This window comes from Callorhinchus milii, unplaced genomic scaffold, assembly GCF_018977255.1.
Source record: "Callorhinchus milii isolate IMCB2004 unplaced genomic scaffold, IMCB_Cmil_1.0 Scaffold1, whole genome shotgun sequence".
NCBI lineage: Eukaryota > Metazoa > Chordata > Chondrichthyes > Chimaeriformes > Callorhinchidae > Callorhinchus > Callorhinchus milii.
Window position 1 is genome coordinate 66152809 of NW_024704742.1, and position 22706 is coordinate 66175514.

At 43.2% G+C, this 22706-nt stretch overlaps 1 long non-coding RNA gene across 1 annotated transcript in view; it reads right to left on the reverse strand.

Annotated features, from left to right (window-relative positions):
• Positions 1-20322, reverse strand: part of LOC103181461 — a 71741-nt gene extending 51419 nt beyond the window's left edge. The window contains exon 1 of the long non-coding RNA XR_488205.2: positions 20226-20322. This is a non-coding gene — a long non-coding RNA (uncharacterized LOC103181461). The remainder of the gene's footprint in view (positions 1-20225) is intronic.
• Positions 20323-22706: the final 2384 nt, after the last annotated feature.

Genomic DNA, 22706 nt, shown 5'->3' on the forward strand with positions numbered 1-22706 from the left:
TATCCAGCATTGTCAAGGACTTTGAGATGACCTCCCAATGTGGATGAAACTATATAAATGTAAATGGATGAGTTTATATAGAAATTAAACAAGTATAGTGTTGAGTAGATATAATAATAATCCTTGCAGTTGATATATTGGATTATAGGAACATAGGAACAGGACTGGACCACTCAACCCCTTGAGCCTGTTCTGCCATTCTATTAATGAGGTCATGGCTGATCTGTACCTCAACTCAATTTACCTGCTTTTGCTCCATATTCTTTGCTGCCCTGACCTAACAAAAGTCTATCCACCTCAGTCTTGAAAATTTTAATTGATCCACAGCCTTTTGAGGGAGAGGGTTCTAGATTTTCCATTACTCTTTGTGTGAAAAAATGCTTCCTAATTTCACTCCAAAACTGCCAAATTCTAATTTTAAGATTATGCTTCCTATCAAGTCCTGGAGATGCCTCCAAGTGCTTCACAGAATTTACTGTGAATTGCAGTGACTGTGTATTTGCAGGCAGAAGTGGCAGCCAATTTGCGCACAGCAGTGTGCCACAAAACGCCATGAGGTGAGTGACCAATTTTATGACTGATATCATCTCCTCTTGATATCTCTTCTCCTTCGAACGACACCTTGACACAGGCAATTGCTGTCTTACAGGCGGATTCCTGATAGTCAGTTTATTCAGAACAATTCAGAAACTCTGCTGCTTTAAACCTTTTATGACTGTCGAACAACAGACTGACAACATGTCTGCTGCGTTAGATAAAAATAATAATAGTAATAATCCTTGGATTTCTTACAGCGCATTTCATGTCAGGAGGACGACACAATGCTGCTTCACAGGATTCACTGTATGGTGTAGTGACTGTAAGACAACACAAGGTGTGGAGGGTTCAGCCAGGTTGCACAAACAGCCATGAAGTGAATGACCAGCTTTTTGTTTCTCTGGGGCCAGCACGACAACAATAGTGCCACAGGATCTTTAACGTCCACCTGAGCAGGCAGATGGCACCTTGCTCTAACCTCTCATTAAAACCTTTGACAATGAAGCAATGCACTGGAGTGCTTGCCTGGACTGTGATTTCAAACTCCTGACGTGGGGCTTGAACCTACAACATCCATGAATCAGAGGCCAGAGCGCTACCAACTGAGCCAGGCTGACATCGATTTTCAATTTTAAGCTCCCTGGTAAAAGCTGGGGTTTAAGCAGAGAACAACAATGTATTTAGGAGGAAACAATGGAGAAGCATGATGGAGAAGGGAATTGGAGTATGAGAGAAGAGACTCGGAGGGAGGGATGGAGGCTCATGTGAAGTACAAACATCATGCAGTGACTGGGTATTTTGTGAGGCAAAGGTGGCAGGGGAGCCAATCTGTGCAAAGCAAATTCCCAGAAACAGCCATGAAGTGAGTGAGAGCACGTCCTATAGGAAAAAATTATAATAGTAATCCTTGCATTAGATACAGTATGTTTCATGTCATAATAATAATAATAATGAGGATCATGAGGATGTCTCACAGAATTTCACAGGATATACTATAGCAACAATGTATTTTTTTGTAAATGTAATTGTCAATTTGCACACAGCAACGTCCCACAAACAGCAATGAAGCCCATTTTTTCTGGGGTGTTGTTGCCAGGACATTGGGAGAAACTCCCTTCTGTTTTTGAAAGGGATTCTTAAAAGCCACCTGGAAGGGCAGACAGGGCCTCGGTTTAAATAAATAATAAAATAATCCTTGCATTTGATATAGCGCTTTTTAACAAAGCGCTTCACAGAATATGCTGTAAAGTGAATTGACTGTATATTTGTGGGTGAAACACAGCAGCCAAATACACACAGCAGAGTCCCGCAAACAGTCGTAGATTGAAGTGCCCAAATTCTTATTGCTGTTTTTTTTTCTTGAGGGAATATTATCAGGCGCCCTGCTGGGAATCGAATCAAGGTCTCTCTCTCTTGCAAGGCGAGTGCTCTAACCACTGAACTACAGGACTCCACATTAAGTGTCATTCGAAGTACGGTACCTTTGACAATCCAGCACACCCCCCAGTAGTGCACTGGAATGCCAACCTAGAATGTGAATTCAAACTCTCGACATGGGGGCTCAAACCCACAACCTTTTGACTCAGAGGCATGAGTGCTATCAACTGAGCCAGGCTGGCTCTTGTTTATCATTGTGTTGTAACGTTTTATACTTCTCTAGTGCCACGAATGGTTGGAGCAGTAACACCTTGCTCACTTCCTCCAACAAATTGTGGCTTCTCATGCACAGCACAGAGAGCACCCAGCAACTGAAATTCATAATACCCCTCAGTTTTGCGATGCCCAAAAGACTGATGGATGATCCATGCGCAAGTGTTGTCCAATGGCTCCCGCAATTAATTATTTAGTGCTTGGGTGACTGGGCTATAGATTATGTGAGCACGACACAGGGAGTTGATAAATGACTTGTTCTTAGACTATCGCTGAGAGATGAGATTCTCTATAAATTATAGCCACATGCTGGTGAATGTGGGTGAGTTCCTGGTGCCTCGCTGTGTGTTTTATATAGCAAAAAGGCAAATAGCTTTTTGAGGAAAGGGAACAATATCACCTCGTCTTCCAGTGAGAAGCTATTGCAAATCTCATTGCTTTGACATTGATATTGCTGTGAGCAGCTTGCCTATTATGATCACCTACACTTTACAGTAAATCCCAGGAAGCTCTTTGGTGAGACATCCTCCTGACGTGAAAGGGGCTGTTACCAAATGCGAGGATTATTATTATTTGCCGTCTCCAGTGGGCCGGGTGTCTGACACTTGTGGAAATCCATTACAACGTTTAAGAGTATCCAAACCAAACTGAGAAATCCATGGATCCCACTTACACATAGAAATCCCAGAGATAGATTGTTGGAATGGAATGTCCACTCTCTTCCTAGGACACATCCTACTTACCTAATTCCGGAAAGTATTAGGCGCAGGTTGGCAGGACAAATCTCCCCATAGGGTAATAGGAAGCGATACCAGCAAGGTCCTGTGATAGCTCATTTCACTATAGCACCAATTCACTTATAACATGGTTGACGTGTGATCACTGTTAGATGTGTGGGCAGTCGGCACTCTTGCTTCCCATGTGCAGGTCTGCATATGCCCTGACGCCTCCACACCAACATCAGTGGCTGTGCCTTCAGCCACGACAACCCCAACCTCTAGAACACTCCTGCCTCAAAGCCTGTGCCTTGCCTCCTCATTATGTATCTATAAACTTGCATTTGTGGAGTCCCGTAGTGTAGTGGTTAGCATGCTCGCTTTGCAAGTGAGAGGATCTGGGTTCAGTACAGGGTGAACGTTAGACAAGTTTCCTTACTCCATATGTCTCTGTTTACCTAGCAGTAAGGGGTATGTGTGTGTGTGTGGGTGCGTGTGTATGTGTTGGGGGAAGGTTTGTCTGTGCAGGGTGCCTAACCATTCATACAAAGAATCCAATGTGCATGTGTGTGTCACACTAAAACATGGAGCTGTGGGCAGTGTAAGCATGGCGTGACATGTTACATTTTCTGACAGCCAGGCCATCATTTATCCCCTATGTACGGAGAGTGGGTTAGCAGTGGGGGGGTGACATGTCAAACACACTGAGAGCATGTCATTCCCTGGCAGGTATTTTTGCCAACCTGGCAGCTCCCTGTTGAAAACAAAAATTCAGAAGAGCAGGAATCAGACAACACTGGGGTTGGGAGGGTGGGGAGTGGAGGAAGGGAGGAGTGGGGGGCATCAGTCGGATCTCACTCTTCCCCCACTATCCACCACCCCCCACTCCCCACTGCTCTATTCTCCCCGCCCTCATTATTACATACAGAACTCTTCAGCAAATTCCTCAAGCAAAAGTCGAGCAGGCTTTCATTCACCAGGAATTCATCTAGTTCCATTCACTGCCACGTTCCCATAAATCTTTTTTACGGCTTTTTCCCCCGACCTGGGAAAAGTCCATCAGTGATGAATGTGCACACCATTGCAGCCCCTGATCAGAGGCTGACAACGCAACAACAACAACTTGCATTTATATAGCGGCCTTCACGTGGGGCAGGGTCTCGAAGCAGTGTCCTCTGCTACGCTTGGCAAGCTCCCCTGTTTATATGCAGTCTGATATGTTTTCATGTGCGTCCGACAGCAGCAAAACATTAAACGTTTTTCTTAAAAAGGAAAAGAAGAATACCTTGCACGTTTCCCTCAGCTCTCAATGTGTCCATCACGGGCTGTCATCGCCTCTGAGTCAGAAGGTTGTGGGTTCAAGCCCCACGTCAGGACTTGGAATCTCATTGTCGAAGCTGATACTCGAATACAGTGCTGGGGGTGGGGGATGAGCGGGGTTGTCTTGTCAGAGGTGATGTCCTTCAGATGAGACATTAAACCGAGGTCTCATCTGCCTGTTCAGGTGGACGTTAAAGATCTCATGGCACTACTCAAAAAGAGAAAGGAGTTTCTCCTGTTGTTCTGGTCAACAATCTCACCCCAAAAAATCGGTCACTCACTCCATGGCTCTTTGTGGATCATCTGCTGTGCACAAAACTGGCTGCCACATTACTCCCACAACGTAAACAGTCACTGCACTTTGCAATACATCCTGTGAAGTGCTCGATGAACGTAATAAAGTACAATATCAATGTAAGGATTAGGTTATTATGCTTTAGGCACGCTTTATTTCCCTTTGGAACTGATGGGCTAGAGATACAAATGCAGCTCATCCCTCCAGTGCATAAACTCTTCCATCCACTGCATCCAATACTATTGTATTTTGAAGGATACTAGCGTTTTTGCCTGTATAACCCCTCTACATATCAGGTGTCAGCATGGCTCAGTGGTAGCACTCACATTTCTGAGTCAGAAGGTTGTGATTTCAAGCCAGGCTACAGGACTTTGAATGCACAGCCCAAGTTGACACCCCATTTCAGTGGTGGGAGTGTATTGTTGGAGGTGCAGTCCTTCGGATGAACTGATATCACGTGAACTGCCTGTTCAACTGAACTTTAAAGATCCTGTGGCACTATTCAAAAAGAGAAGGGAGTTTCTCCCAGTGTCCTGGTCAACAATATTTCATATAAAATCAGTTATTTACTTCATGGCTGTTTGTGGGACATTGCTGTGCACAAAGTGCAAGCTGTGCTCACCTCCAAAATACCAAATCTCTACACTTCACAGGTAAAATCCTGTGAAGTGTTTTGAGCTGTCTCAATGACATGATAAGAATCTATCACAAATGCAAGTATTATTATCCTTCTTATTAATAACAACAATCTTTGCATTTAATAACGTATTCATGTCAAGAGGATTCCTCAAAGCACTTCACGTGATTTACTGTTAAGAGTAGCAGTTTTTGTTTATTTTTGGTGAACTACAATCTGATCTAGTTGTGCATTTCACTTATTCCCATTTCTCTTCTCTGGTCCCTGCTTTGATCACTTAATTTCAAATAATCCTTGCATTTGGTATAGCACCTTATCATGTCTTTGAGACGTCTCAAAGCGCTTCATAGCATATACTGTAAAGTAAACTGACTGTATAATTTTTGGGCGAAACACGGCAATCAATTGCGCAAAGCAGTGTCTCACAAACAGTCGTGGACTAAGTGACCAATTTATTATTATTTTTAAAAACAATTTTTGATGGAATTATTACTCCTGGAAAAGTGATCTGCCAATCGACTAACAACAAGGTTCCTACTTACTTCTGGGTAAACAGAGGCGTGTGGAGTAAGGAAACTTGCCCAACATTTCTCCCTGCCGGGAATCGAATCCAGGTCTCACGCTTGAGGCAAGTGCTCTAACCACTGAGCTACAGGACTCCACTTTATCAAAGTAATAAAGTAATGCAGTAAAGTAACAGTCGTGGATTGAATGATTTATCTTAATTTTTGAGTGGATTATCTGTCAATCGACTAACAACCGAGTTTCTACTTAATGCTAGGTGAACAGAGGCATGTGGAGTAAGGAAACTTGCCCAGTGTTTACCACACCAAATGTGACAAAACAGGACCACCATCCCCACCTTCTCCTTCTCCTCCTTACCAGGCCATTCGTAATGGTGAAACCTGTGAAAACAATCATAATAATAATAAAACTATTCCTTATTTATAGAGCCTTGTCATGTCGTCAAGGTACTTCACAGAATATATTAATAATAATAATCCATGCATTTGATAGAGCGCCATAGTTGAGACATCTCAAATGCTTCACAGAATATACTGTAAAGTGGGCTGTGTATTTTATAGGCAAAATGCCAACTGCGCACAGCAGAGTCCCACAAACAATCGTGAATTGAGTGACCTCATCTTTTTTGAGGGATTATTACCCCAGAAAGCCAATCCACCAATTGCAGAAGCCATTTTATTTTGCAGTTCTCATCAGAAAAAAAATCAGACTGAAGTGAGAGATTTGCCTCAATGACCCCGGAGATAGAGTGGGGTTATAAGAACTGGCGGAGAGGAAGAATGTTTCCTGTGAGATATGATAAACAATTATATCTCTTACTGAAATGTTGCCGATTACAAAAGTCACACTAAATTTCTCTCCCTTAATAAAATGGAAACCTTAAAAGTGTTATTCCAAGACAATTCCCCATTTTCTTTAAGTGTTTGCTCTGGGAGAGGTGTGAATTATCCCCTGGGGGAGGGGAGGCTGCTTTCATTTTATTTCACGTATATAATATTGTTATGAGAAATGGTTATTTTCCATTTTGTGGGCAAATGTGGCAGAAAATGTGCATACAGCAATGTTCCACAGCCATGGAGTGAGTGACCAATTTTATTTGGAGGATTGCTGGCCAGGAGAGAGAAACTCCCTTCTCTTTTCATATAGAGTGCTGCCATGGTATCTTTAATGTCTACCCTAGACAGTCAGCTGGATCCTCATCCGAAGGCAGCACCTCTGACCCCTAATATTTAATTCTCGTGTCAGCCTAAACTACATTAGTTCAAAGACCCTACGTAGGGCTTGAACCTACAACCTTTTATCTTAGAGGCAAGAGTGCTACTGACTGAACCGGGCTGACACCCGAAACACAAAATGAGTAAAATGGCTTTGTCCTGGGCAGAGGGAAGTGTTGGGGTCAAATCCTGCAGCACATCCCACCACTGCCATAACCTGACCAGCGATTGCAATGGCCACAATGTGATTTACACCCCGAAGTCTTGTCAGACGAACAGAAGTTTCCTAAACCCCAACAGGAGGCAGTGCAAGCACGCCAAGTTCCCACGCTCAGCCAAAACACTGGGGTAACTAATGTTCAGGGCAAACTCGCGTCTCACTGCGTTGGCTTTTGAAATAATGGCCAGAAAGCAGTTGCTGAGGCAGCGAAGGCTTTGAACAAATTGCAGGTTTCCCCAAATTGCAGGTTGGGAACTGGCTGTTCCCACGCAGCTCTTAACAGGAGCAACGGAATCCATTTCCAGAAACACGCTGGCAATTTATAACTGGATTAGAGCAGAAAGAACTTGTACTTTCACAAGCGTCAATCATTAACAACAACAACAACAACAACTTGCAACCGCAACAATCATATCGAAACATCATGGTAATTACTGTCACAAGACTGTTTGTGGGATGCTGCTGTGGGCAATTGGCTGCTGTGTTTTCACCCACAAAATATACAGTCAATTCACATATTCTGTGAAGCGCTTTGACACGAGTCACCGACATGATAAGGCACTATATCAAATGCAAGGATTCTTCTTATTATTATTTGTGGAGCTCTGACGTGCGCAATTTGGCTACTGCATTTCCCCACACAGTCACTAATACTTTACAATAAAATGCTGTGAAGTGCTTTGAGGCATCTCGACAACGTGGTGCATCATTAGGTCAAATGCAAGGATTATTACCTGCATTCACAAGCTATCATTCACTGACAGGAACACACAGATGTTGCAATGCCAGTGGCTAGAGCGCCTTGGGATGTCCTCCCGATGTGAAAGGCGCTCTATAAATGGAATCTTGTTGTTGTTGTTGTTGTAGAGGGTGGCAGCTTGCGATTTATCACTTGCTTTTCCTTCTCATGCCATTAAGAAACATATATCCTGCCTTAGTTCAGAAGTTTCTTTTCGTATGCCATCTACACTTCCTGCCCATTACCGGTCTCCATCCACACTGGCTCGGTATAATTACTATTCTCTAACATACAGTCTAACTCACATTTTTTTGTATAGTGTCTGGCTGGCTTGGGTGGCTCAATAGCACTCTCGCCTCAGAGTCAGGAGGTTGTGGCTTCAAGTGCCATATCAGGACATGGAACTCACATAGTCTAGGTTGACACTCCATCGGATCCATTGACACTACTGTATTCGCAAAAACAAAGGGAGTTTCTCCCCCCAGTGTCCTGGCCAACGATCATTCACTTCAAGGCTATTTGTGGGACATTGCCAACTGGCTGCCAAATTTGTCCATAAAGTACACAGTCAATACACGTTTCAGTAAATTCCATAAAAAACTTTGAGACGTCCTCCTGACGTAAAAGGGGCTATATCAAATGTGAGTATTAGTATTAGACACAGAGCACAAACAAGCAATGTCGCCAATGTAATTTGTATGGTGTGATGAGGCATCATTAAGCCTATATGTGCAAAATTGTCCTGACAGCTAACATTGTGTTCTCAGTTTATAGGTAGACTTAAAACTGGTACAAGTGTGATTTATAACTGAGGTAATGTAAAGGCTGTAAATCCAACATTACTTCAAGTCGACCGTATCTGCCCCTTAATAATTAGTGGCTTTTTTCCAAGGTTGGTAAGCAGTTATTGCTGCACTAAATCCATATTGGAAAATATGACTTAGTTTTAACCGTATGTAACAAGGGCTCGCTGCCAAATCTGCTATTTCACAATTGGTGCTAAGACACCGTGAAAATTACCGTCAGTCAGAAAACAGTCGCCTTTTATCCCCGATGTCAGCTGTTGTGTTTATGTTCTTCATGGGAGGATTTCCAAGAAAATCACCACTGTCCCTCAAGTTTGATTGACAATAAGATGCCTGTGGACGCTGCTGTTACTTTATGTTGATTTTTTAATGCTTATATGAAGATGGTGTTTGTTTTACATACAAATACATAGAACTCGTGCACAGCAATCCTGCACTCACTGCCTCTGCTCAGTTGGCTCTGGCATCATGCTTGTCCCTCGTCCCCTCCGCTCTACCATCAGTGGCCGTGCTTTCAGCCTCTATACCCCAAAACTTTGGAATTCTCTTCCTCAATCTCATTCTTCCCCGCTCCATCCCCTTTTTCAGATCACCCCTGAAAACTTTCCTCTTTGACCGTGCTTACAGTCACCTCCTCCCTCCCCCAACTCGACATCAGGGCACCCCCACACACCTCTGTTTATCTAGCAGTAAGTAGGAACCCGGTTGTTAGTCAATTGGCAGATCTCTTTCCGGGGAAATAATCGCTAACAGAAAATGTTTGGTCACTCAATCCATAATTGTCTGTGGGTTATTGCTGTACGGAATTGGCTGCTGTTTTGCCCACAAATATACAGTCAATTCACTTTACAGTGTGTTCTGTGAAGCGCTTTGGGACGTCCTCCCGACGTGAAAAGCGCTATATCAAATGCAAGGATTATTATTATTATTATTATTAATGTTTGGTCACTCAATCCATAACTGTCTGTGGGTTATTACTGTACGGAATTGGCTGCTGTTTTGCCCCCAAAAATACACAGACAATCCACTTTACAATACTTTCTGTAAAGCACTTTGAGATGTCTCAACGACATGATATGGCTTTATATCAAATGCAAGGATTATCATTATTAATATTTATCTTTCTCTCATTGGTCTCCACATATAGTCTGGGGTCTCCTTGGAGCTGAACTGGTGGGTCTCCAGGACCCCAGGGCACTGTTGATGATAGCCCAGCCAGCCTGGCTCATTGGCAGGACTTGAAAAGGCAGACCAGTCACTGGGGGCTGGAAATCATCCCACTCAGCTCCTGTTAACCCTGCAAACCAGAGCCCAAAGGTTTAGGGTGGTCCTAAGCAGCTCTTACCAACCTGTGCCTAATACTTACCGGAATTAGGTAAACAGGATGTGTCCCTCCAGGGAGAGAGTCACATTCCATCCCAACAATCTATCTCTGGATTTCCATGTGTAGGTGGGAGGGAGGCATGGAAATCTCAGTTTGGTTTGGACACTCTTAAGCATGAGGATGGGTTTCCGCATGTGTCAGACACCCGGCTGACCAAAAATATTCCCCCAGTGCTGCAGTGGAGTGAACTCCAAGTCCCTAACATTGGAGCCTGAACTGGCAATCTTCTGACCTTCTGATTCAGAGGCCAGAGTGCTATGAACTGAGCCAGGCTGACACAAAATTAAGCATGGTGATGGGTTTCTGCATGTGTCAGAAACCTGGCTGACTAAAAAGGGTGGGGGAGCGACCGAGAGCGTAATACGGTTTCCAAATTAAGTGTGACTTTAAGAAGTTTCCAAAAAGTCTGCACAATCTTTAATCTTAAGGCAATGGTCTTAAGACATTTTTCGGCCTCTAAGCACGTGAAAATGTGGAGAATGCTGCGTGAACATAATTAGTAGTTTCGGGAGCAGAGAATATTCCCTAAAGACCAAAACTAGGGGGATTAGCACCACCGCACCAAAGGAAAGTCGAGCCTATTGACTGGTATTTCTGACAATGCTCACACGCATGTTTGGAAACCTCAGTAATCTCTCTGTTATTGTTACTGAGACCAGCAGACTGCAGTCTGGGGCTGTGCTCATAGCAAGGGGACATCAGCTGTTCAGGGTTAGAATCATAAACATTTACAGTGCAGAAGGAGGCTATTCAGCCCATCGAGTCTGCTGCACTGGCTCTCAGAGCAAGCTGTGTATTCAATCCCACTGTCCTGTCTCCATACTCCTTCAAGTCTCTATCCTTCATATACCTGTCTATTCCCACTTGTAACTCCAATGGGCTCTGCCTCCATCACCTTACTTAATAATAAATAATAATCCTTGTATACAATATAGAGCCTTATCATATCTTTGAGATGTCTCAAAGCGCTTCACAGAATATACTGTAAAGTGATTTGACTCTATATTTTGTGGTGAAACGCGGCAGCCAATTGCACACAGCAGTGTCCCACAAACAGTCATGGATTGAGTGACCAAGCTATTATTTATTTATTCATTCATTTACTTATTTTGAAGGGTTTATTACCCCCGGAAAGCAATCCACCATTCGCCTAACAACTGGGTAACCAGAGGTGTGTGGAGTAAGAAAACTTGGCTCAGGTTTCGCCCTGCCTAGCAATCAAACCCAGGTCCTCTTACTTGCGAGACGAGTGCTCGCACCAATATGCTGCAGAACGCCACATGTTCAGCATGGTATTCCACATGCCAACAGCTCTCTGGGTTTATAAAATTTCTTTTAAAGTCTCATTTCAGTCACCTTAAGAAATTAATTCTTCCTTCACTGTCCAGCGCCTTGGGATATCCTCCTGACTTGAAAGCCGCTCTCTAAATGCAATTTATTGCTGTTGTTCTTGTGACTATCTTATGTTGCTGGAAGCACAGCCTAGCTCCACCACCCCCAACCACACTCTCCCCCCCCCCCCCCCCATCCTGTCCGTCCTACTCTACCTTCTCCTCCCAGTTTGCACTCAATCCACATCAATGATGGATTGGTTTGATTGCCAGCCTTTCTCATGCTTCCCTGCCCCTTAGCCAACCCTGGCCAACACTGCAGTGAGTCTGCTCCATCGGTCCAAATTGCTGTGTTAACTTGTACTTGACCCAACAACAGCGCTTGGTGTCATCTTGGCTCAGTTGATAGAACTCTCGCCTCTGAGTCAGAAGGTTTTGGGGTCAAACCCCACGTTGGAAGTTGGAACTCACTTGTGTCTCGGCTGACATTCCAGTGCAGTGCTGGGGGTGGGGGGGGAGGGGGTAGGGAGGGGGTGCTGCAATGATGGAGGTGCCATCCTACAGATAAGATGTTAAACCCAGCACCCGTCTGTCTGTTCAGGTGGACCTTTCAGTTCCTGTGGCACTATGTAAAAGGAAAGGATTTTCTCCCGGTGTCCTGGCCAACAATCCTCAAAATAAAATTGATCATTCACTTCATAGCTATTTCTAGGACATCGCTGTGTACAAATTGGCTACCGAGTTTGCCTATAAATACACAGTCACTACACATCACAGGAAAATCCTATGAAGCACTTTGAAATGGCTCGACAATGTGTTAAGGCACTGCATCAAATGTGAAGATTATTAGTATTATTACTGAGACCGGACCCAGATGGGGGCTGTCAGTTTCCCTCATGGTAGAACAGCGCCATCTTCAGGCTCAGCTGTGAAACAAGTCTATCAGCTTGACACTGTAATTTTGAACGAGGCTCGTGTGAAAAAGTTTGGGGAAGTCCTCCCCAACTGACTATCCTGTTAGAACAAAACCCGATCTCTGGAACAGTATTTGCATTTATGTAGCACCCGGAGCACTTAACAATGGCGTAGTTTGATGCCGAGCCAGGGAGAGGGGGATAGTGACCATGAGGACGGTCAAAGAGGAAAGTCTTCAGGTGAGATCAGAAGACAGGTAAAGAGGGAGCAAAAAGGAAGGATCGAGCCAGGGAGTTCCAGATGTTCGGAGCATTAGTAAAAGGTGCTGCATAAATGAAAATTGTATTGTATTATAACTCTCCCAAACTCTCTAACCTCTGCAGCCCTTCTCTCCTTGCCCTCAAAACCCTATTAAAAATCTATCTCTTTGTTTGTGGCCTTATTCAACTCCTCAAATCTCCTTCCTACCTCACCTCCTCCTAACTTTGAAACAGTTTTTCTGTTATTAAAATGACTCGTACAATATCAAGAATTTGCCAAATCCTGGACGTTGTGAAAGGCTAAGAAACTAACAATAATAATTATTGGTTATTACTGTAAGAGTGTAGGGTTTTCTTTTTTACCCAAAGGAAAATTAATGACTGGAAAAGGTTGCCAGGGAGAGTGGTTGAGGCCAGCACACTGGGACACATTTAAAGAGTAGCTTGATGGATTGAATGTTTTTTGGTCAGCCGGGTGTCTGACACATAAGGTAACCCATCTCTATGCTTAAGATTATCCAAACCAATCTGAGAATTCCATGCATCCCACCTACATGGAAATCCCAGAGATAGTCTGTTGGATTGGAATGCACACTCTCTCCCTGGAGAGATGCATCCTGGTTACCTAATTCCAGAAAGTATTAGGCGTAGGTTGGCAAGAGCCAAGGCTTGGGGACCCCAGAGTGTGTGTTGGGGTAACTGCTGGAGTCTAACTAGCTAAATCCACATAGCTTGCCATTGAGAGCGCTGTTTGGAGGGAAGAGATCAGATGAATTGAAGGGCCTTCTTCATTCAAACTAAACTTTCGCGAGGTAACAAGAGATGCAACTCAGTCAGGTCTGAGTAGATCCGGAGCTATGAAAAACAGTCACTGTACAGTAATTCCTAGTTACGTCCTGAGGCAGGACTCTAGTGAATAAGGGGCTCAATATAAATAGACGTAAATTCATGCAGAAACTTAAACACATGTTAATTCTTATTTTGTAAATATCCCCTAATTGATCTTGTGAAATTGAAGCTCTGCAACTCCATCAACACCACCAAGTGGCTTCTATTTTTCACAACTTTAACCTCTTCTCTTCCCTGAATGCATTTGTGTGTGTATATGTACATATGCATCTGTGTATGTGTAAATGTGTGAATATGAGCGCACATGTGTACAATAATATATAATAATTCTTGCATTTGATATAGTGCCTTATCACATCATTGAATATACTGTAAAGTGAATTGACTGTATTTTGTAGACAATACGCGGCAGCCAATTGCGCACAGCAACAAACAGTCGTGGATTGAGTAATCAAATTTTTATGTATGCATACGTATGTATTTGTGCACATAGGTGTGAAAGGTGTATGTGTCTGAATGTATGTGCACGCGTGTGTATATGTATGTCTGTGTGTGTATCTGCGTGTGTGTATGTTTGTGTGTATCTATGTGTGTGTGTTTGTGTGCATGAATGTGCATGCGTGTATGTATGTATGAAAACCAGCTTCCAAATTAAGATTGAATTTAAGCAATTGCCACAATTCCAGATGATCTTTAAGACTTTAAGACAGTGCGCTCCTACAGGCTAAGACTAGGCAGGATTTGAGCCTTTCTGGAATGAAATGATTCTCATCTGGGCTTTGAACTGATAATCACTGGGAATTTTTGGATAAAACGCTTCTTTTTTTTGGCAAAACAAGAGATGAAAAGCATCAGTTACAGCAAAGAATCCTTCTTCACACAAAGTAATCAGACCACAGTGTATCCAGTCATTTTGAGTAAATATTTCTCTTAATCCGGATAGGAAATTAGCCTTGAAACAGCACAATACTTTCACTGGAGCTGTTGTCCTTTTGCAAAACATGGGATTAGTTCAGCACAATGCACACAGCCCCTTACTCCATCCTTTCCATCCTATTCAAAAAGAGAAAGGAGTTTCTCCCAGTGTCCTGGCCAACAAACCTCCAAATAAACATGTGGAGTCCTAGAATGTATTGGTTAGTGCGTTCTCCTCACAAGCGAAAGGACTCGGGCTCAATTCCTGGGCAGGGCAAAACCTTTGATAAGTTTCCTAACTTCACAAACCTCTATTTACCTAGCAGTAAGTAGGAACCCAGTTATTAGTCAATTGACAGATCACTTTCCAGAGGTAATAATCCCTTTTAAAAATTATAATAATAATTTGGTTATTCAATCCTTGACTGTTTGTGGGACACTGCTGTGCGTAATTGGCTGCCGTGTTTCACCCACAAAATACACAGTCGCTCCACTTTACAGTATATTCTGTGAAGCACTTTGAGACATCTCGATGACATGATAAAGCACTATATCAAATGTAAGGATTATTATTATTATAGCAGTGACCCACAAACAACCATGACGTGAACAACTAATTTTATTTGGAGGATTGCTGGCAGGTCACGAGGAGTAACTCCCTTCTCTTTATGAATCGTGAAGGAGATCTTTCAATCCACAAGGACCTTAGTTAACTTCTCATCTGAAGGACAGCACCTCTAATAATGCAGCAATCCTCCCCCCAACACTGCATTGGAATGTCAGCCCAGACCAGGGGTCTCCAAACACCGCCCGGTGGTGTCTCGCATATTCTCAATAAAAACAAGAGGCAGGAGCGATATTTACCACAGTTTTAACATGAAAGTTTATATTTTCATTTCAAGATGCATGAAATACTTTGTTTTTAATTTGACTTAACGATGCAGTTGTATCGCTCCTTCCTCTTCTCTTTTTGATCATGCCTGACATCTCCACCTAGTGGTGATCAACGGTTGGCCTAGACCTGATGAGGGGCTTGAACCCACAACCTTCTGATTCAGAGGTGAGATTGTTACCAGTGGAGCCAGGCTGATACATGGTGTTGTCGGCCCGTTGCAATGGCAGTAGTGCCATCCCGCAAAAAGGCATTAACCCAAGGCCGTGGCCTGCTGGCTCAGGTGAACATTAAATGTCCTTGGGCATTATTTGAAATGAGAAACAATAACAACGTCATTCGTGCAGGCAGCATCTTTGAGCAGAGAAAGCAGCTTTTGCAGAAAATAAATAATCCTTGCATTGATATAGCTCCTTTCACATCAATAGGACACGTCAAAGCCCCTCACTGGACATAATAATAATAATAACCGTTGCATTTGTTATAGCACCTTATCACGCCGTTGAGATGTCTCAAAGTGCAAGCTATAGACTTGCTGTAGAGTATAGTGACTGTGTATCGTCTGGGCGAATCGGCCACTTGCCACGTGAATGTTTGTGGGATTGTTGTCTTTGTCTACACAAACACACAGTAATTCCCTGCCAGCCAATTTGAGACGTTTCAACATTACAGGCACTGCATCAAATGCAAGGATTATTCTTCTTATTATTAACATCAAAGTGTACGTGCTGCCAAGCAGGGTTGGCACCCATGAGTGAGTTTACTGGCAGTTTGTGAAAAGAACCTGGGGATATTTTTCCCACAAGAAACTTTCTGTACCTTAGTAAACATAATGAGCGAGAGGGAAATAGCTCATGTGGAGTATAAACACCAGCCTGGACTGGTTGGGTCATATGGTTTATTTCCGTGCTGTATCACTCTGAGGAACTCTATCTAACTCTATGTGGCGATGTTGCTGGGATCCCATTCCCACAACACTCCATGTTCACCTGAGCCATTTTCCCATTGTTTCGCCTTAGATCTCGGAAATAATATTCTTGGAGAGAGAAAAGGTGACTGAAAGCACAGTCAAAAAGGTAGGTCTTGAGACAGTGTATCCTGTAAAGCTTCTTTAGATATCCGCTGACATGATAGCCGCTATACCAAATATAAGAATTATTATTATTATGCACTGTAAAGTGCAGTGAATGTGTATTTGTAGGCAAACATGGCAGCCAATTTTGCAAACATCAATGCTCAACAAACAGCCATGAAGTCAATTTTATCTGGGTATTGTTGGCCAGGACACCAGGAGAAACTCCCTTCTCATTTTAAATAGTGCCACGGGAACTTTAACATCCACCTGGACAGGCAGACAGGACCTTGGTTTAAGGTTCCATCCAAAGGAGGATGGCACCTCCAACAATGTAGCTCACCCTCAATACTGGGTTGAAGTGTCAACCTAGACAACATGAGTTCAAAGACCTGATCCAGGGCTTGAATCCACAACCTTGTCACTCAGAAAGGAGAGAGCGCTACCAACTGAGCTAGGCTGACACAAAATAACACTGCACAAGAGTGTATTTTTTTAAGTAAGAGAGCTTCAGAACATTTTACATTCGCAAACTACTTGCAAAGACTTAAAATTCCTGCACAAAATGGTGGGGAAACATCAATAAACAAAATTAGGCAAAACATGTGCCAGAGTAAATCTAACAGAATTTATATTGCACTCTCGTCACCCATTAAAGGAGACCTCTGGAAGATTTTTAAATGCACACGCCAGTCCTTTTCACTCCTCTTTTCCAAGATTTATAAAGTACAGCCAGGATTCTATGTACTTAAATATCAGGAATGTTGTTTGCGTTCTAGACTCCATCTTAACAACTACTGAAGCCTTACACTTTCATCTCTTAAAGGGACCATGCCATCATTTGTTTTTCTAAAACAGCAAGAAGACTGAACTTCGGATGAGACGTTAAACCAAGGTCCCATCTGCCTGTTCAGATGGATGTTAAAAATCCCATGGCACTATATGAATAGAGAAAGGAGTTTCTCTCACCCGGTGTCCGGGCCAACAATCCCCCCAAAATAAAATTGGTCACTCACTCCATGGCTGTTTGTGGGGCATTGCTGCGAGCAACTGGATGCCACGTTTCACCTTCAAAATACATAGTGAATCCACTTTACAGTATTTCCTGTGAAGTGCTGTAAGACGTTTCAACAATCCGATAAGGCGCTATATACAATACAATATTACATTCGTATAGCGTTTTTCATGTCGGGAGGACATCCCAACGTGCTGGACATTTAGGAATTTGGACCCGAGCTAGGAATTGGGATCGGAGAGGGTGGAGGGCAGAGAGGGCGGCCAAAGTTCGGTCGAAGAGGAGGGTTTTGAGAAAGGGAGCGAGCCAAAGGGACTGTGGGATGGAGTTCCATAGAATGGAGGCAGAGAGGCTGAAGGCCCAACTGCCGATAGTGGAGAGGGCTGGATGGGGGGACATGAAGCCCTGAGCAGATGGAGCGGACAGGTTGCTATGGGGTCAACAGGTTGCAGAGGTAGAAAGGAGCAAGACCGTGGAGGGCCTTGAAGGTGAGGACAAGGATTTTTAACTATCCTCTGGGGATGGGGAGCCAGTGGAGCCGGGCGAGAGTGGGTGTGATGGGGTCACGGAGCCAGGTGTGGGAGAGGATGCGAGCTGCAGAGTTCTGGATGATCAGTAGCTTGTGGAGGGAAGAGTTCGAAAAGGCTGACAAGCAATGAGTTGGTGTAGTCGAGCCTAGATATAATGACTGCGTGGATGAGGGTTTCGGAGGCCTGAGGCAGTGGCGAAGCCGGCCAATGTTGCGGAGGTGGGGAAAGACAGAGAAGGTCATAGCACGGTTGTGGGGTAGAAAGAATAGTTGAAGGTCAAACAAGACCCCAAGGTTCCGGACTAGCTCAGTGTGGTGGAGTGTGCAACCATGGACGGTGATGCTGTCAGTGCCTGAGGTGAGGAGGCCCTGATGGGAGCCAATCAGGAGAGCCTCAGTCTTGTTAATGTTCAGCTGTAGAAAGTTCGCTTTCATCCAGGACTTGATGTCTGACAGACATTCTGTCAGGACAGCAGTGGTCCGAGGGTTGAGGGTGGAGGTAGAGAGACAAGAGTTGGGTGTCATCCACATACATGTGGAAGTTGACCCCATGTCTATGGATGATGTCATCAAGAGGAAGCATATGGAAGAGGGGACCAAGGATAGAGCCTTGAGGAACACCGTATGAGACAGTGGGGGGACTAGAGGAGAAGCTGTTTGTGGAGATGAAGTGGAGACGGTGGGAGAGGTACAATCAGTCAAGGACAGAACCATAAAAGTTGAGATAAGAGGAGAAGCGGTAGAGGAGGATAGAGTGGTCAAGATAGAGTACACTAGGGGTCATAGTCTCAAGATTAAGGGTCAGCCTTTTCAAACTGAGTTGAGGAAACATTTCTTCACTCAGAGGGTAGTGAATTTCTGTAATTCTCTACCCCAGAAGGCTGTGGGTGCTCAGTTCTTGAACATATTCAAGACTGAGGTTGATAGATTTCTAAAGGATAGGAGGATTAAGAGATATGGGGATAGGGTGGGTAAATGGAATTAGGTTAGAAGATCAGCCATGACCTTATTAAATGGAGAGGCAGGCTCGAGGGGCCGAATGGCCTACTCCTGCTCCTACGTCTTATGGTCTTATGATCAATAGTATCGAAGGCAGCAGAGAGGTCAAGGAGGACGAGGAGACAGAAGGAGCCCTGGTCACATCTTTATATCAAATGTAACGATTATTATTCTCATTATTATTATTAAGAGACTCCTGGGCCTGAAATTCGCCTTAGACTTGACCTTAAGGATCAGAAATTTAAGATTGTGCAGAATTTTGAAAAATTCTTAAATTCAGTCTTAATTTGGAAGTTTTATTAATAATAATAATTCTTGTATTTGATATAGCATCTTTTATATCTCAAAGCGCTTCAAAGGATTTACTGTAGAGCTAGTAACTATGTATTTTGTAGGTAATCAAGACAATCAATCACACACAGCAATGTCCCCCAAATAGCCATGAAGTGTACGATCAGTTTTATTTGGGGGATTTTTGGCCAGGACACCGGGAGAAAGTCATTTTTGGGTAGGGATCTTTAATGTCCATCTGAACAGATGGGCCCTCAATTTAACGTCTCATCGAAAGGCACTACTGATGATGCAGAGCTAGACAATCAGCCTAGCCCATGTAAGATCAAATTTCCAACGTGGCAACTTGAACCCACCGCCTTCTGGCTCAGAGGCAAGAATTCTACCAACTGAGCAAGGCTGACCCTAACCCTAACCCTGTTCTCTTAAGCCCTGCAGAAATAGGGAGGGGACAGGGAGCCAATGGAGCCTGGCAAGAATGGGGGTGATGGACTTGCAGAGCCTTGTGTGTGATAGGGAATGTGGGCTAACCCAGAGCTTGTGAAGGCTGGAGCTGGGAAGGCAATGCAGGAGCCAAGTCTGGGGTTGACAAAGGCGTGGATAGGGGTTTTGGCTGCGTTGAGTGTGAGGTGAAAACAAGATGCATGTTAAAGCAAGTCAACACTTTACAGTGAATCCTGTGAAGCGCTTTGAGACATTTTGAATCAAATGCAATAAAAGGATTATTATTGTTACTACTAACAATAAAGTGCTAGTTTTTTTTATTCTTTAATAACATCTATGGCGTTGGAAAGATTTATCCAGTAGGAAGTAAATCTTTTACGACATAGAGAATGAAATAACAATCATAAGATCTAAAGCGAGTTGAAACTTTCTTCCAATAGTATTGTGCAATCATCTCGTGCTGGGCCATGGTTCACACAGGGGTTTGAATTGAAGCCAACTGACTCACATTATTCATTCCTATGCAAGAAATTGGGAATGGCATTCCTGCCGCCAACATGGTTTAGGTCCTTGGTTAGAAATTGTTAGCCTGCTTGATTGTCTGTCTCATTGTAAATACCTTGCATTGTTTTGTATCTAAACATTAGGCATTTTCACACCAATCTTTTACCTTCCTACTTTACTTCCCTTCTCCTGGTAGCCTTCTTGCCTCCAAATCAGAAGATCGTGGACTCATTGAGACTTTGATCTCATATTCTAGGCCAATGCTCCAGTGCAGTGTTGGGAGGAGTAAATCGTGTGAAGCACTTGGAGTTGTCTCGACAACCTATACCAAAGACAAGATTATTATTATTATAAATTCGAATGTGGGGTGCATAAACCTTTTGAACCCAGAGACAAGAGCACTACCAATTGAGCCAAACTGGCATCTTGTTTGTTTGCAATTTGAAAAAAATGACCAAAGTAAAGATTTGTGTAGTTCTGTAGCATATTGGTTAGAGCACTTATCTCGCAAGCATGAGCACCTGGGCTTGATTCCCGGCAGGGCGAAACATTAGGCAGGTTTCCTTATTCCACATGCCTCTGTTTACCTAGCAATAAGTAGGAACCCAGTTGTTAGTTGATTGACAGATAACTTTTCTGGGGGTAATAATCGCTTCAAAAAAAATTAATAATTTGGTTACTCATTCATTACTGTTTGTGGGACACTGCTGTGCATAATTAGCTGCTGCATTTCACCAACAAAGTATAGTCAATTTACTTTACAGTGTATTCTGTGAAGCAGTTTGAGACGTCTCGAAGATGTGATAAGGCGCTATACCAAGTGCAAGGATTATTATTATTATTGTGCCTTACTTCTGCTACTTTTCCATGCAGTGGTCAGAAATTTTCCCTCAACCAATAAATTGTGGCATTGGCTGCAATCCTGTCAAAGCAGCTCCACTGAACAAATTGCCTCTTAAACCTGGATGGTAACTTTTATGCAAAATCTAAGGATTGCTCTTCCTGTTTTATTACCTTTCCCGGGAGGGTTGCTTCATTCCTCATTTTTTAACAAGAAATAATGCAAGAATCATCACATCAAAGCAATATGAGCCAGCAATAAACAAGGCAAATGGGATATTGCCAAATCAGTTGAGGTCAGATCTCCAGAAGACATTTACAAAGAATAGAAAGCACGGAGACAGGCCACTTGGCCCAACTAGTCTATGGCGGTGTTTGTATTCCTTACTCCCTCCCATTCCCTTCTCTTCCTCTATCCCTCATGTGAAGGTCTAGCTTCCTTTTGAATGCATCTACACTGTCTGATTTAACCACCATTTCAGGCAGCGAGTTCCACAATTTCACTCCCCTTTCCGTGAAATAGTTCCTTCAAATTCTTATAGTAGTGTTCCTTGGTTATGGACTCCCCAACCAATGGAAACGGCCTATTTATGCTAACCTTATCAAATCCTTTTATAATTGTAATCACTTCTATTAGGCCCCACTTAAATGTTTTTCTCTAGTGAAATGTTTTTCTTATAGTGTGAAGACCAGAATTGGACACAATATTCAAATGTGGTCTAATATAACATAACATAACGTAACATAACATGTAGGAGCAGGAGTAGGCCATTCAGCCCTTCGAGCCTGTCCCGCCATTCAGTCATGGCTGATCTTCTAATCTAACTCCAGCTAATAACCTGACCCTGCCTTATCCCCATATCCCTTAATCCCTTTTGCAATAAGAAAGCTATCTATCTCAGTCTTGAATATGTTCAAGGACTGAGCATCAACAGCCCTTTGGGGTAGTGAGTTCCATACATTCACCACCCTTTGAGTGAAGAAGTTCTTCCTCAACTCAGTGCGAAAGGGCTGCCTCTGATTTTAAGGTTGTGACCCCTGGTTTTAGTTCCTCCAACCAGGGGAAACAATCTCCCACTATCTACTCTATCATGCCCTTTGATGATCTTATAGGTTTCTATAAGATCCCCTCTAATTCTTCTATATTCTAGAGAATATAGGCCCAAATTGGTCAACCTATCCTCGTAACTCATCCCCTTCATCCCTGGTACTAACCTAGTAAATCTACGCTGCACCCCCTCCAAGGCAAGTACATCCTTCCTTAAATAAGGAGACCAAAACTGCACACAGTAACCAAGGTTTTGTATGAATTCAAGTTCACTTTTATATTCTATCCCTCTGGGTATCAAGCCCAATATCTCCTTGGCCTTTATCATAGCCTTATCTATCTGTATAGCTACTTTTAGAGATTTGTGAATCTCCAGATCTCTTTGCTCCTCCACTCCTCTTAGGTTCCTACCATCTAGACTATACACGGCTTCTTTATTTTTCATATCGAAGTGAATTACTTTGCAATTTTCTACATTAAACTTCATTTGGCATCTATCTGTCCATTCTGCTAGTCTGTTTATATCTTCCTGGATTCTTTTGTCCTTCACTATAACTCTCCCCCCAAAATTATGATCTGTTTGCAGATGACAGATGACTGTTTGTGGGACACTGCTGTGCACTCTGAGAAGCTCTATATGAGCAACATTTAGATAAGCCAGGGCTTTTCTGCCTTCAAAAGAGGCATCTCAAAGCACATCACACGATATACTGTAAAGTGGATTGACTGTGTATTTTGTGGACAAAATGCGGGCGAAAT